Source organism: Macrosteles quadrilineatus, unplaced genomic scaffold (assembly GCF_028750875.1).
Source record: "Macrosteles quadrilineatus isolate MER2022 unplaced genomic scaffold, UCM_ALF_1.0 Scaffold_5__1_contigs__length_97177068, whole genome shotgun sequence".
Lineage (NCBI taxonomy): Eukaryota > Metazoa > Arthropoda > Insecta > Hemiptera > Cicadellidae > Macrosteles > Macrosteles quadrilineatus.
In genome coordinates, this window is record NW_026542598.1 from 47,005,933 (window position 1) to 47,019,417 (window position 13,485).

Below are 13,485 nucleotides of genomic sequence, written 5' to 3' on the forward strand. Positions count from 1 at the left end.
AATAAATCTATAATATGTAAAATATTTTTTTTATGGATACAAGAGGTTCTGCCCGCGAATTCACGGGTGTAGGGAAGCCACCATTAAATTAATTTAATCAACTTTGACTTTATATTTCATTTAAAGGGCCCAAGTTCAAGAAATTGTCATTTGAAAGGATATTAAAAGCAGTGGAACCTTCACACCTTACGTCTTAAGGTGGCCAAGGTGAGTACAAAAGGTTGTACCTGAACTCGCCGCTATCTTTCACGACGTATACTTTAATACTTTTCAAATTTTTTAAATACGTTTCAATGAAATGTTGACCTGTTAAAGATCAGTGACAACCTCTTGGAACAAACAACATACATGGTTTGTTAATCTCATATTCATCGTGTTTCGAACACATTTAATCACTCACTTGTATCAAACAGCTGGAAATAGCTTCACTGTCCATTCACCGCACCTTTTCAAGGTTACACTCTTTTTTAAGAACATAAAAGTAAATATTAAAATAAGTAAACAAAAATGTAAACAAACAAACTATATTGTCAATTGCATTGGCCAGCTATTGTTCATTAAATTAATCTAATAACGTTAACTTCCAAAACATGCCAGGCGTAGCCCTTTGGAAATCATCCTGTGGGGCAGAGACCTTAGGGAGTTCGTCCATGTAAATACTTTTCGGCAAATCTACACACTCTAAACTTAATTTTGATATGCCGTATGCCTATATTATTATTTGGTAAATGACCTTAACCGTTTACAACAAATTTCATTGTATAACTTTAATAATATAATAGACTAGCTGTACCCGCGGGCTTTACCCCGTTTAACTTCATTAGTATTCGCATGGCTCAATCACGTCCAGGTTGAAGTTCGTTCGCTACGCTCACTCACCTTTAGGTTGGAGCTCGTTCGCTGCGCTCACTTGCCTTCAGGTTAGCTCGTTCGCTACGCTAACTCACCTCCAGGTTACAGATTAGCTGTTGTCATAAATTAAAAATACCCCCGCCGCAGCAAACCTGCAGGCTAAGCGAATTTCCATTTGATTTACACTGAAATGTCTACTTAAAAATATAACATTTATTCCCGATTTAAATAGAATTAGTTTAACAAGAACCTAGGTTTGCTGCATCAGGGAGGTAAAACTGTTTTTTTTGTTAATATTTAGTAAGAAATAAAAACATTTTTTCAAATTTGATCAAAATATGTTCATAAACAAGCAAACTACAACAGTTTACTTATTCTCCATAAGAATAACATGGGAATTTTAAATTTACAATTTTTTGGAATTTTCTCCGTAACCATTAGGCGCATAATAACGCTTCAATATACTAAATTATTTGTTTTTTTAAGCTCTACATAATGGTTTGGAAAGAAATTGCTAAATTTTATGTTTTTTGGGTCAAAAATGCGAAAAACCTATTTTTACCCCATAAAACCCCCCGTAAACCCCCGTTCCCATGGTCCGATCATGCTGGATCGCGAACTCGTTCGAATAAACGTAGGTTTACACGTTTGTACCGAATTTCATCAAAATCGGATCATTTTTGCTCGAGTTATCGTGCTAACGGACACACACACACACACACACACACATATATATATATATATATATATATATATATATATATATATATGAATTTGAACGGATGGTGTTTTTGGTCTCTAGGGACCTCGAAACGAAAAAAAAATCGGTCCCGCGTCCGGGTCTTACCATGAGTACTACGGTAATAGCTTATTCCCTATATGGGAAATTCGCTAAAAAATAATAGTGCTGCACCCTGTTGGTAATCGTTGTAACTTTAATGCTATTGAACATCATAGAACAGAACCAACTTGTTTAATTGAAACACCTGTTAAGATTCATTAATTTCTTTTAAATATGAAAAATCATAAGGTTAACATGGGAAACTCCAGAGACACTGGGGTGGAGCCAGAAAGCCCGATCAGAATAAAAACTACTTAGTTTTCCTATTTAATACCCAAAGAATCGGACCGAGTTTCAGCCTCCTACGTAAATGGGAAGTGGGAGAATTAGTGATGAGTGAGTGAGTGAGTGCGTGCGTGAGTCAAAGAGGGCTTTGCCTTTTATATATTTAGATAATAAATATGCTAACTATTTAAACAAATATTTAATTTTAAATTATTGAAAACAGCTGATAAAGTTGAGTAATGAGTAGCATGTTCGCGACATTAATTAGTACTAAAACTACATTTTAACACAAATTTGGTAGACAATTTCCAACAAAAAATATCAACTCCTATTATTATTAATAATATCTAAAATAACAGTTTTATATGTCAAGGGACATTATAATATTCATAGCGTTACTAGGTACCAGCCATCACGTTTAATGGCAGCACCCCTTGAAACGATGCTCCGTCCTGCTGTCAGAATGGAATATTCCTGCAACCATTAGAGCGGACCGTTTGACTAGATTAGCTAATAAACATAACAAACGTATAATACTGAACGTATCTTCAGAGATTAATAATCCCTCAAAGTACAATATTTACCTAAATTATATACCTTCTTAGCTTGCTGACGTGCATGGCGTTAATAGCATATAAATAAGACTGTAAGAAAGGAAAATAATTCTGTGTAGACGTTGTTCAATTTGTTTTAGTCTACAGATATGAACACAGTAAATTATTATAAATTTATTTATTCGTTAAATTATTTCAATTTGTTTACATGTTTCTTATTTGAGACGAATAATAATCCTTGAGTTTCTATCGATTAGTAAATTATATATTTTTTATTTTTTTATGAAACGAAGACTTTAGTTTTGGAACAATCATTAGGCCTACTTGAATTCTTCCAACACTCATAACATAAACATTGAGGAATAGTCTAAGGTCTGATTCTTGATTGTCTCTTTTATTTTTGTCTTTTAAAAATTTATTTTAACCCATAGAAATCCTACTTTAGTGATTAACGTTCAGAAATTAATTTGAATACACAGTATAATGTGTAGCATATGACCTGTAATTGCATTTACTGCAAAAGAGACGTAATAACATTATATTCAACTATTAGCACCCCTGGTTTGCTAACAATACTTAAAAATAAAATATTTTATCTTTAGTTTACGGTTACGGTACGTTCCAGGGGTCCCGCAGCAGCCGAGATAAACTTAATTCCATTTTACGATTGTTCCTTGATTTTATTTTACGGTTTCTTGCTATTTAATCGTTGCTTGCGATGGATTAAAGTAATTCTCAAATAATAATAAAACACAGTAACGTAATGATGGACTAAACCTCAACGAGAAAATTTTGAATTTTATATTTTTGTTATTAAAAAAATCATTGGCCTTGGTAGAAATATATATATAAAGTGTATCAGTTTTGTTTTAAAATAAAAATACTTAAACTTCCTACATAGTAATAATCCTCTGTATTATGAAATTAGTGCAAGTATGCACATAGCTCGGGTCAGTATAATAATTCAAAACTAATATACAAATTAAAAAATATACCTCAATTTCCTTTCGGGAGAAAATTGAATCGACCTTTAGTGGGAAATTCGTCAGTAAAATAATTGTATCATACCTACAAACTGTATTGGTGGTAGTTTTTTTTTTCATGTCTACGAATGAAAGCCTACACGATGATGTTCACGAATATCTTTACTCATACGAAATAATAAAGTTTGCACAACTTTTCAAGGCCTTTCTGGTAGCATTACCAAAGATTTTTTTAACGAGAAGTTTATGCAAATATCGATTCTTTCATATACTGATTATCATCATTTATCTCAGTAAATTTTTATTCAAATTCTTTATTTTGTTACTTGAATATTCGGATGTGTAGTGAGCTGAATGAGTTTTAGAGAGCTTTTTTAATGTGACCTTTCTAACGAAGTAATTTATAATTGTTTAGTATAATATTACATCAATAAGGAAGTGTTTAATACATTCAATTAATCGATTTCTTAATTAGTATAGTTTCGTGAAACTAGCACCTTTAGTATCAAGAGAAGAGAAAACCCCTTATATTTATTTCTACTACTTTTAAATGTTTTAACGTCTTTAATAGCTAAGATATTAGTATTTAGTCATATTCAAATGACCAACGCTATTTTTATCACTTAATTCTTATTTATATCAACACAACAAAAAATGTATAATAAACTGAATGTTTACTTTTGTAATTATTAACAATTAATGGGAAAGGAACAATCTATCCAGATAAATAAATTGAATCATATTTTTTCGATACAAAATTATTTTATTAGCAGTTGCATCAAATAATAGATACTGATCCGTTTGTTAGTAAAAAACTGTATTTTAAACATATCTTCTTCTGATAAAAAGCAGAGTCCACTATTATAATTGTAAGTCAAATAACTTAGAAGGTATCCAAAAGCTTTTTGGATATTTCGAAAACGTTTATTTAGAAACTAAACACGTAGTGAGGAGCCACTTATTGGATTCAGGGAAAAGAACAATACCTACATCTTAAACACGTTTGTTCTTTTATCATCGCTACATTTTTAATTTCTCCCCCTATTAAATAAATTGCAAACGCGCTCTCTGTGTTGAATTTAGTGTTAAAGTTACATGTTTATAACTGTGATCTTCGATGTGATTGATTTCTTGTGATTTCATTTTTCACCAACGTGTTGATATTGCTGTAACTATATTTATATTGTGAATACTCACATGCAAAAACATAGATGTTATTAATTTCCTAGATTTTTGTTTCGAATTATCTGGTATGTATGTGCAAATTTATTTATTTATTTTGTAGCCTCTATAACCGCTGATACGGGTGACGCTGGATGTATAACCTAAAATCTACAAGTTTAATTTAATTTTTAATTTTTATTCAAGGTATAGAAAAGTGAAAATAATAGTTAGTTGTCCAAATCCATAATGATTGTAAAGGAATGGTAATAAAATCCGTCTCTATCATACTTATTCCCAAAACACTGACTATTTGGCTAGCAATATCTCCATCATCAAATGAATTGTGTTAATAATGCTTGTTAAATCTGTAAATTTGCAAGTGCAACAGGATGTCTTGAATGTATACAGGTCAAAAGCTACTGCTGGTTTCCGAATTTTGTGTATAAACTGTTAAACCGATTCCGTTTGTGGGCATCTGCCTGTTAATTTACAAGTACAATACCGCTATTTTAGGAACTATTTCAAATCAAATACATTTTTAATTGTGAAAGAAGAAAAAAGGAATAATCAAATAGGGCTGTAATAATATGTCAGATAGCATTACTCACTGCTCCATTATAAAATGTCGGATATTTCCTGTTTTTGTTTTTATGAAGCGAGTGTTTTTTTTACACCAAAGTTGCACTTATTTAAGTAAGTTACATTGACTATATACCATAACGTATATAGTCAATGGTTAAACTCATGGCATTCCAACAACGTGACTAAATTCAGGCATTGGCTCGTAGATAAGTTTATTTTCTTAAATATCATTACAAAATTTATTATATTATACACTTTACAGCTCAAATTCTAGATTTAGCTAAGCAAAGAAAACAACAGAAGTTTGCAAATCATTCATTTTATACAGGTATGTTAATGATGTATACATAAATTTGCTTTCACGTGGATATTTTAAATTTTATATACTTGAATAAGCTACGCCTAATATATCAAAGCAGCAATCAATCTTATGAGCCAACAAGTCCTATCGGTGACATGCCAGCCAACAGCTCCAGTAACTAGTTTGACACTTAACACAGCCACAAGATAGTCAACTTGTGATTTGGTGCTGAGAGCCAAAGCCTTTGGTAAAAACAAGGACTTTTTATGCTCGCAAATACAGTAATTCGACTTGAATTGAAGACTCGCATAGAAGGAAGCTCATGATGGATGCCTTGACGTGGAAACTATTGATTTGAAACAAACCGTTCGTCTTAAATTGATTGAATGAAGTCCCCCCTCCTATCCCACCAAATAAACACCAAGAAATAATATACAGTTATTAGCGAATTTTTCAAATAAGGAATAATCTATTTTAAATGTGTTTTGTTTAAGGATAATAAAAATCTTATGTTTACTATTTGAAAACTAAATTGTCAAATACAAACATAATTCGTATTAAACATTATTTTATAGCTTTATGTAATACAAACATTTTGGCGGAGTCATAATTTTACCATTTCATTCGTTTCGAAATGCCGACCCATTTTGTGGAAAATATACTTTTTTAATAATTTATTTTTCTAGGAAACAGAGATATCTGTACCCGAATTAAATTATCTAATTCCATATGAGCTAGGCATGGTTTTAATATACAACTTAAGAAATCAAAACTGGACATCTGCGACATTCATCATGTATAAATTATGATTGGATGTCCGTTCAAATGATTCGAAATGAAACGTTTTATTTCTCCATTTCAAAACGATGGTAGCCTTTACCCACTCCTTATGTACAATTCACTATAGGAATAACTATTTAAAAAGAATTGGCACTTCAGCAAAAATTCGTTTGGTAAAAACAATAAATAGGGAAATCATTTGACTTATAATTTATGCACCAAGTTGAGTTTACTTTTTTAATAGGTCAACATCTCTAAATGCATGGTTTAGCAATTAATTTACCTTTTATAGAGTAAATATATGCTTTAATATTACAGTATGGTCCAAAAGATAAAATAATGTGACTATATTTTACCACTTGGTACTTCAAACACTGTGACACAAGCATAACGTACAACAGAAACTTGTCAACATCTGTCTCGACATGTATCGATAGCACAAGTATCCTGGGACTAGAAACATGTCACGTTTGGAGACAAGGGAATACTTTATGTCGAACAAATAAAGGTTTTCCCAAAATCTAACAAAAAATAGATTTTTACCCCGGTTAATAAATTTAGGAAATCCATTATCATAGAAGTGTGTAAAAGTCAAAATAAACGCTCTTTTTTTTATTTACTAGAGGATTGCTTCAAACAAAGAATTTCAATTTAATCATAAATTTATGGATTAGTTATGTCTCTTGCAGCGTATCTTAGTTATTCTGGTTATGTTTGTATGATATATGATTTTGCTGTATGTTCACAATTTTAAAAGGTTTGGTCGAATCAGATTAAATATGTCAAGCAAAAATGTGTGTTTACGGAACATAAAGCAGCCTAGGAGTGATTGATGCGCTGTTTTGCAGACTTTTTACAACCGTAAACTATAAAGAAGTTTTTGCTGATGTACTTATATTCCAGCGAATATTTAGTATAACTACATGTAGAAAATTTATGGAAATTCAGAAAACGTACAGAAAGTATGTAGGAAATGCTTATATATTCCAATTTTTTCTCATATTTCATCCGTCGAATTGTAAATCTACGATTTCTCTTCAATTGCCATGAGAACTAGGAGTTGATTGTTATGAATTTTGTAATACAATTTACTATACTTTACATGACAGTACGAACAGAAAAAGGTAAATATCTCCTTTAAAATTGCAGCAAGCCAGCCTGAAAACATAAAAGATTTTAGTTAGTTCAGTTTCCTTTTCAGTTTGCATGGTCAAGAAGTTAAAAATTCAAATTTAAACAAGTCCTAATGTAACGTTTTATTTTCAAGCTAGAAACAACTTCAACATGTCAAAATAATTGCACTCCACGGTAGGGGTTGGTCAAAGGCTTGACAAGATAGCTTTGAAAGCACGGGTAAAGATTAGTATTCGGTTTTAGCATCGTAAATAGGACAGAAACCTTCCATGCCTAAAACACTATCCCAATAATATAATAGTAACGAGATGCATACAGGAGATACAGATCCACAGATATGATTTCAAATTATTATGATGAAATTATATACATCGTGCATTTACTACAACTTATTTTAAATGATTCATTTTAGTAAAGATTGTTTAGCAAAGCAGTGTAATTTGTATACTTCCGAAAAAAAATATGAAGAGTTATTTATAATTTTATAAATCATGATAGAACATTAACATTCATTTCAAGTCAACATTATATCAGGAGTAATAAGTCTTCTTGAATAGATGACAGCAACAAATTTGGTATTCAAGTCATCTTGATTGAGCTCCCAGTGAAGTATATTACTGTCAATAAGGATGTTTGGAACTAAGCTATAGTGGAAAATTCTGTTTACTTACGTCCATACTATTAACACAGAATAGGGCGTTTGGGAATTTTCTAATTGTTAATACACGAGATAGTTTTAAAATTTGCTTTAAAACTTGATGAATATTATTATATCTAACTAGCTAGCTAGCTGCTGTACCCATGCCTCGCAACAGGAAGATGTACCATACCTAATCCAAACACTTATTAAGCAGATCGAATTTATAAACAAAGAGCCGCCAAATGTTTACAAAAAAGTATGGCTTACACTGTAATTGTCCTACTGTTTACATTGAAATATATCAATAACATAATTTGCATAACTTATGGTTATAGAATTTTTCTTTATTTCTATTATCAATCTCATTAATAAACCTTAGGCCTACCACATAGTTATGTAATAGCTTATACCTTACAAATGTAGTAAGAGCGTTTTTACATCACTTAGGTGAGGTGAACTATGCAACTCGCTTCCGCTCGTTGCACAACATTCACCTGCGTGATGTAAAAAGCTATTATTTAATTTGTTTGGATCAGCTGTCTTAAATCGTGATGTAAGCATTTAGCAGTTCTTAGTGTTGTCAACGCAATGGTAAACATAGATTGTGAATTTTGTCATGCTTCCATGGAGACCAATTAATACCGTATTTACTTTTGCAAACATCGCCTCAAAACTGTGGACATCCAAGGGGCGTAGCCCGATAGGATCTCAGGTAAATTAATGTCCTATGACATTCCTAGGTATGTAGACAATCTTTGTGCTTAATTTAGGCTGTATCAGTTAAGTATTTTAGTCGTGGACGCCGGACAGACAGACATACAGACACCACCTCAATTTTATAGTAGTATAGATAGAAGATAGATAGATAGTTAGGGCTTACTATGGTTATCAAAATCAACTATCTTAGGTTATTATGATTTAAATTAGCCAAAGGACATAATATTTGTAAGTGTACAGTATTAATATTTACGGATATGGAAAGTACAAAACAATCCTGCTAAAAATAGAATTAAATATATGTTAGTTATATACTATGCCAACAGAAACAACTTGTCCTCTTGACCATGTAAAATCGTCAATAAGCTTAACAAATATTCTTCAATTTCCTACACAACGTCTTCATTGAAATGCTCACTACAGTCGTGAGGATAGCTAATATTCATAATAAAACCTTTTGTCTTGTGTTCAGCTGAAATACAATTGGGTTTCCACAGTTAATTGTTACATTTCAGTAATTCCACAGCACTATCGAGGTACAAACTTGATTCCGTGTTACGATTCTACGTAGTTGTCTTTGTTTGTAGTGATCTTTGGATCCTTAATCAGCATGTAATAGAATTTAGATTTAATTAATTTAATATTTAAATATAGGCCTAACTAAAAATAAATATTAATAAAGTACGTCTCGAGGAGTTAAATAGCTCAAAGTCAAATAAAAAGCCTTATATTACCCTTAAAAAACGAAAGTAATGATCATACAATAATTTTCGTTTCATCCATTGACAAAAAGGTCAAAAAGGCAAGCCCCATCGTTAGTGTAAGTAATCTGAGTTGACAGATTGACAATGTAAATGACTTCATTAATCGGCCAGGACTTTGAATAATTTACCGTCATACTTGTCAGAAGGACTACATGGGTCATAGTCCTTTGGCTTTTCTACGTCCGAACTCTCAGAAATAGTATTTTATTACGTTACCATCCTGGAGAATAGATGTTTTAATCAATCCTCTCTGACATAAACTTTGTTAACTTTTGTAAGTTGACATACACACAAAAAATCATAACATAATACTTCTTCTCTTGTTCCAAGACAAATTAGTTTATCGATAACTTATTATGCCTATTACTTTTCGCTTGGTTTCTAAGGCATGCGTTATGATAATTGCATCCATGTTCATAATATAATGTTTTTTAAGTAATAAGAAATTTATAAATTTTTTATATATTATGCCAGATGTAGGCCTAAGGCTAAATATTTATGTTCAAGACGGCAAACAGTACATTTTAAGTAGACTAAATTTGTATCGTTTTAACTAAACATTAAACGTCAGTGAATTTCCATTGGACGTTGGATGCAGAAATAGTCTTTGAACTATTTCAGCCCCACGATATCCATATCTTGTACAGTATGGAGGCACTAGCAAACCTGTTGTGACTTCACTCACGAAAATTTAAATTTAAAAATAAATTTTCAACCTGAGTAGGGCCTACACTTCTTGATTTTTCAATTAATTTAACTATTAAAAATCTGTTTTGCAGTAAAACACGTTTTCAAGCCACAAAAATATTGTAAATATTTTCATCTTTATAAAATAAACTATAACGAGCTGCTCTCTTAATTAATAGTGCGGATTCAAAAGTACTCTTGTAAACAAATCATTACTCCATAATGATAACATGGGAACTTTAAAAGCCACTGAGACAGAGCCCTCATTGAATTTCTTGAAAACGCTTCTTATTGCACACCTAGAGGTTGATTGGAGCCTCGTGCCAATTCTAGAGTTTTTATGGCTTGTAGTTCTTTTTAGGTATAGTGATCAGTGAGTAAGTACTATTTGAGTTTTATAAATATAGATAAACATAGTGGCAAACAATGGACATTAGCTATATTTTGGTTTCAAACAATAGCTGACAGTGTAGGGGAAACGCTTAACTTGGCTAAGTTATGTCCCCTGGAGAGAGGGCTGTTTTAACTGCCGTAATACAATATATCTTAGAAGCTTTATTTGTATCCTGTTAAATAGACAAAACAATTAATATAGAGTTATCTGAAATCATCATAATACTTGTTGAATCATAGAAATTAACAAACAACTTAAAGACACATAGTTCATGTAGACTAACAACCATAAAAAATTAATTAGGCCTACCACATTACTGTATGTCAAAGACGACAAAAAAACTGTAAATATTTATAATTTACAATATTCCACTTAGTCAGAGAAATATAGGATATGACCTTAAAAAAATTGCAAGAAAACGTTTTATGGTTTTATTTTGTAGTGTTGGGTTTGCAGAATGACATACTAAAAGTTACCTAAAATCGGTGCACGAGAAAACCACTAAAATCACAATTTAAAATGGCGTCTTTTCCCAACATTGGGAAAATGTTGAAAAAAGATACCACATGCATTTTGTATGAACATTTTTTGAGAAATTGACTTGGGACCACCGCCGATATTTATTGGGTCATTAGCACTTCATTTTTAAAGGGAACGCGTTTTTGGCCGCCATCTTGGATCCGCCAAATTGGACATAGATATATTTTTTTTTATGTAATGATAGTGTTGTGACACATCATTTCAAACTACATTTTTACACTGATTTCAATACCGAAATCTGTTTTTAAATATATTTTTTTCGTTTAGTAGATATGTTCAAAGGAAAACTCTCCCCCATACATTTCTTATGGACGTTTCGTAGTTTGATATTTTTTTAATGATTTTTCTTATATCTCCACTTCTTATTAACGGCTGCAGTTTGATCTAGCCTTAAAATATTTAGTAATGTAAGGGCTTCCATTTGAGCTCTTGAGCATTAGGCCCCCCATACACGTAACGATCGGCCGGCCGGCCCGGCCTGAACAGTCCACGCCGGCCGGCCGATCGTTACGTGTATGGGGTCGTCGTCCGGCCGCCGGACGACCAAATTGGCTGGACGACGACTGATGGGATTCCCATCAGTCGTCGTCCGGCCAACCCTCGCCTTCAGGCCGATCGTTACGTGTATGGGGTCCCCGGCCGGCCGCCGGAAGGCCGACAGTACAGTAGTAGCATTATTTTTTTTTATTTACGTTCATTTTTAAGGTCAGGCACGGTCATTGACATAACCTAACTTTATTTTCTGTTCAGTCTTTGTACTAATACGGCTACGTTGACTTATCAGCATGTGCTAGCCTTATAGAAGAATACAGAAAGCATGAATGTCAGCGGAGTGTCAAAACAAAGGCATACCACAACAGGGACCTAAAAGATCCAGCTTATAGCAAGTTAACAAAAACGTTTTTTCCGTACGAAAACTGACTGCACACTTGCCACTAGGCGGAGAAATTTCAATTCGGCCGGCAGGCGAATCGTCGCGTGTGTGGGGGCCCTCCTTTCACAGGCCAAACTGTTCAGTTTGGCCTTCCAGCCCTCGCCGGCCGGCCGATCGTTACGTGTATGGGGGGCCTTAAAATCAGACGAGTTAAAGACCAGCTACGATTCTCAGAACATTTTCAATTTTAACTTTTTAGAAAATATCTTTCATCAAAATATTTATAACTCGGGTTGTTAATACGTCACCAAGTTCTTTTTAGCCTTAAATTACTCTGTAAATGTTTTTCTTTAATTTTATTAATCACTAAATAAAATCTGAAAATTTTTAAATGAGTCACGAATCTTCATTTAACAGTAAATTATTTATTTTTAGAAATTTGTCTTTAGTTAGGGGAATTTATACCAAACCCTAATAACTCCCAGTAAGTAATCCATAGGTAAAATAAAAGTCAATAATGTTACGAATTATTTAAGACTATAAAGAGTTTTGGGAGTCATTTAGAATTGGGAATATACGTCCTTAACTTAAAACAAATTTCAAAATAATTAATACATTTTAAAAATAAATGTTAAATTAAGACCTATGATCATTTTAAAATTGTCAGATTTTGTTTAAAGATTAATAAAATCAAAGCCAAACATTTACGTACTCAGTAATTTAAGACCAAAAAGATCTTGGTGACTTATTAACAACCCGAGCTATAAATCTTTTAATAAAAATATATTTCTAAAAAGTTAAAATTGATAATTTTCTGAGAATCGTAGCTGGTCTTTAACTCGTCTGATTTTAATGCTCAAGAGCTCAAATGGAAGCCCTTACATTACTGAATATGTTAAGGCTAGAACGAGCTGCAACCGTTAATAAAAACAGGAGATATAAGAAAAATCATTTAAAAAAAATATCAAACTACGAAACGTCCATAAGAAATGTATTTGAAATGATGTGTCACAACACTATCATTACATAAAGAAAATCTATGTCCAATTTGGCCATCTATCCAAGATGGCGGCCAAAAACGCGTTCCCTTTAAAAATGAAGTAGTAACGACCCAATAAATATCGGCGGTGGTCGCAAGTCAATCTCTCAAAAAATTTTCATACGAAATGCATGTGGTATCTTTTTTCAACATTTTCCCAATGTTGGGAAAAGCCGCAATTTTAAATTGTGATTTTTGTGGTTTTCTCATGCACCGATTTTTGGCAACTTTTAGTATGTCATTCTACAAACCCAACACTACAAATTAAAACCATAAAACGTTTTCTTGCGATTTTTTTAATGATCCCTGTGTCAGTTTTTTTAGTTTGCTTGGACTAACTATTTAAAGTAGTCTTTTGAAAAACAAACAGCTGTAAACCTGAGAACAAAAGCAGGAACAAACGTTGACAGGGAG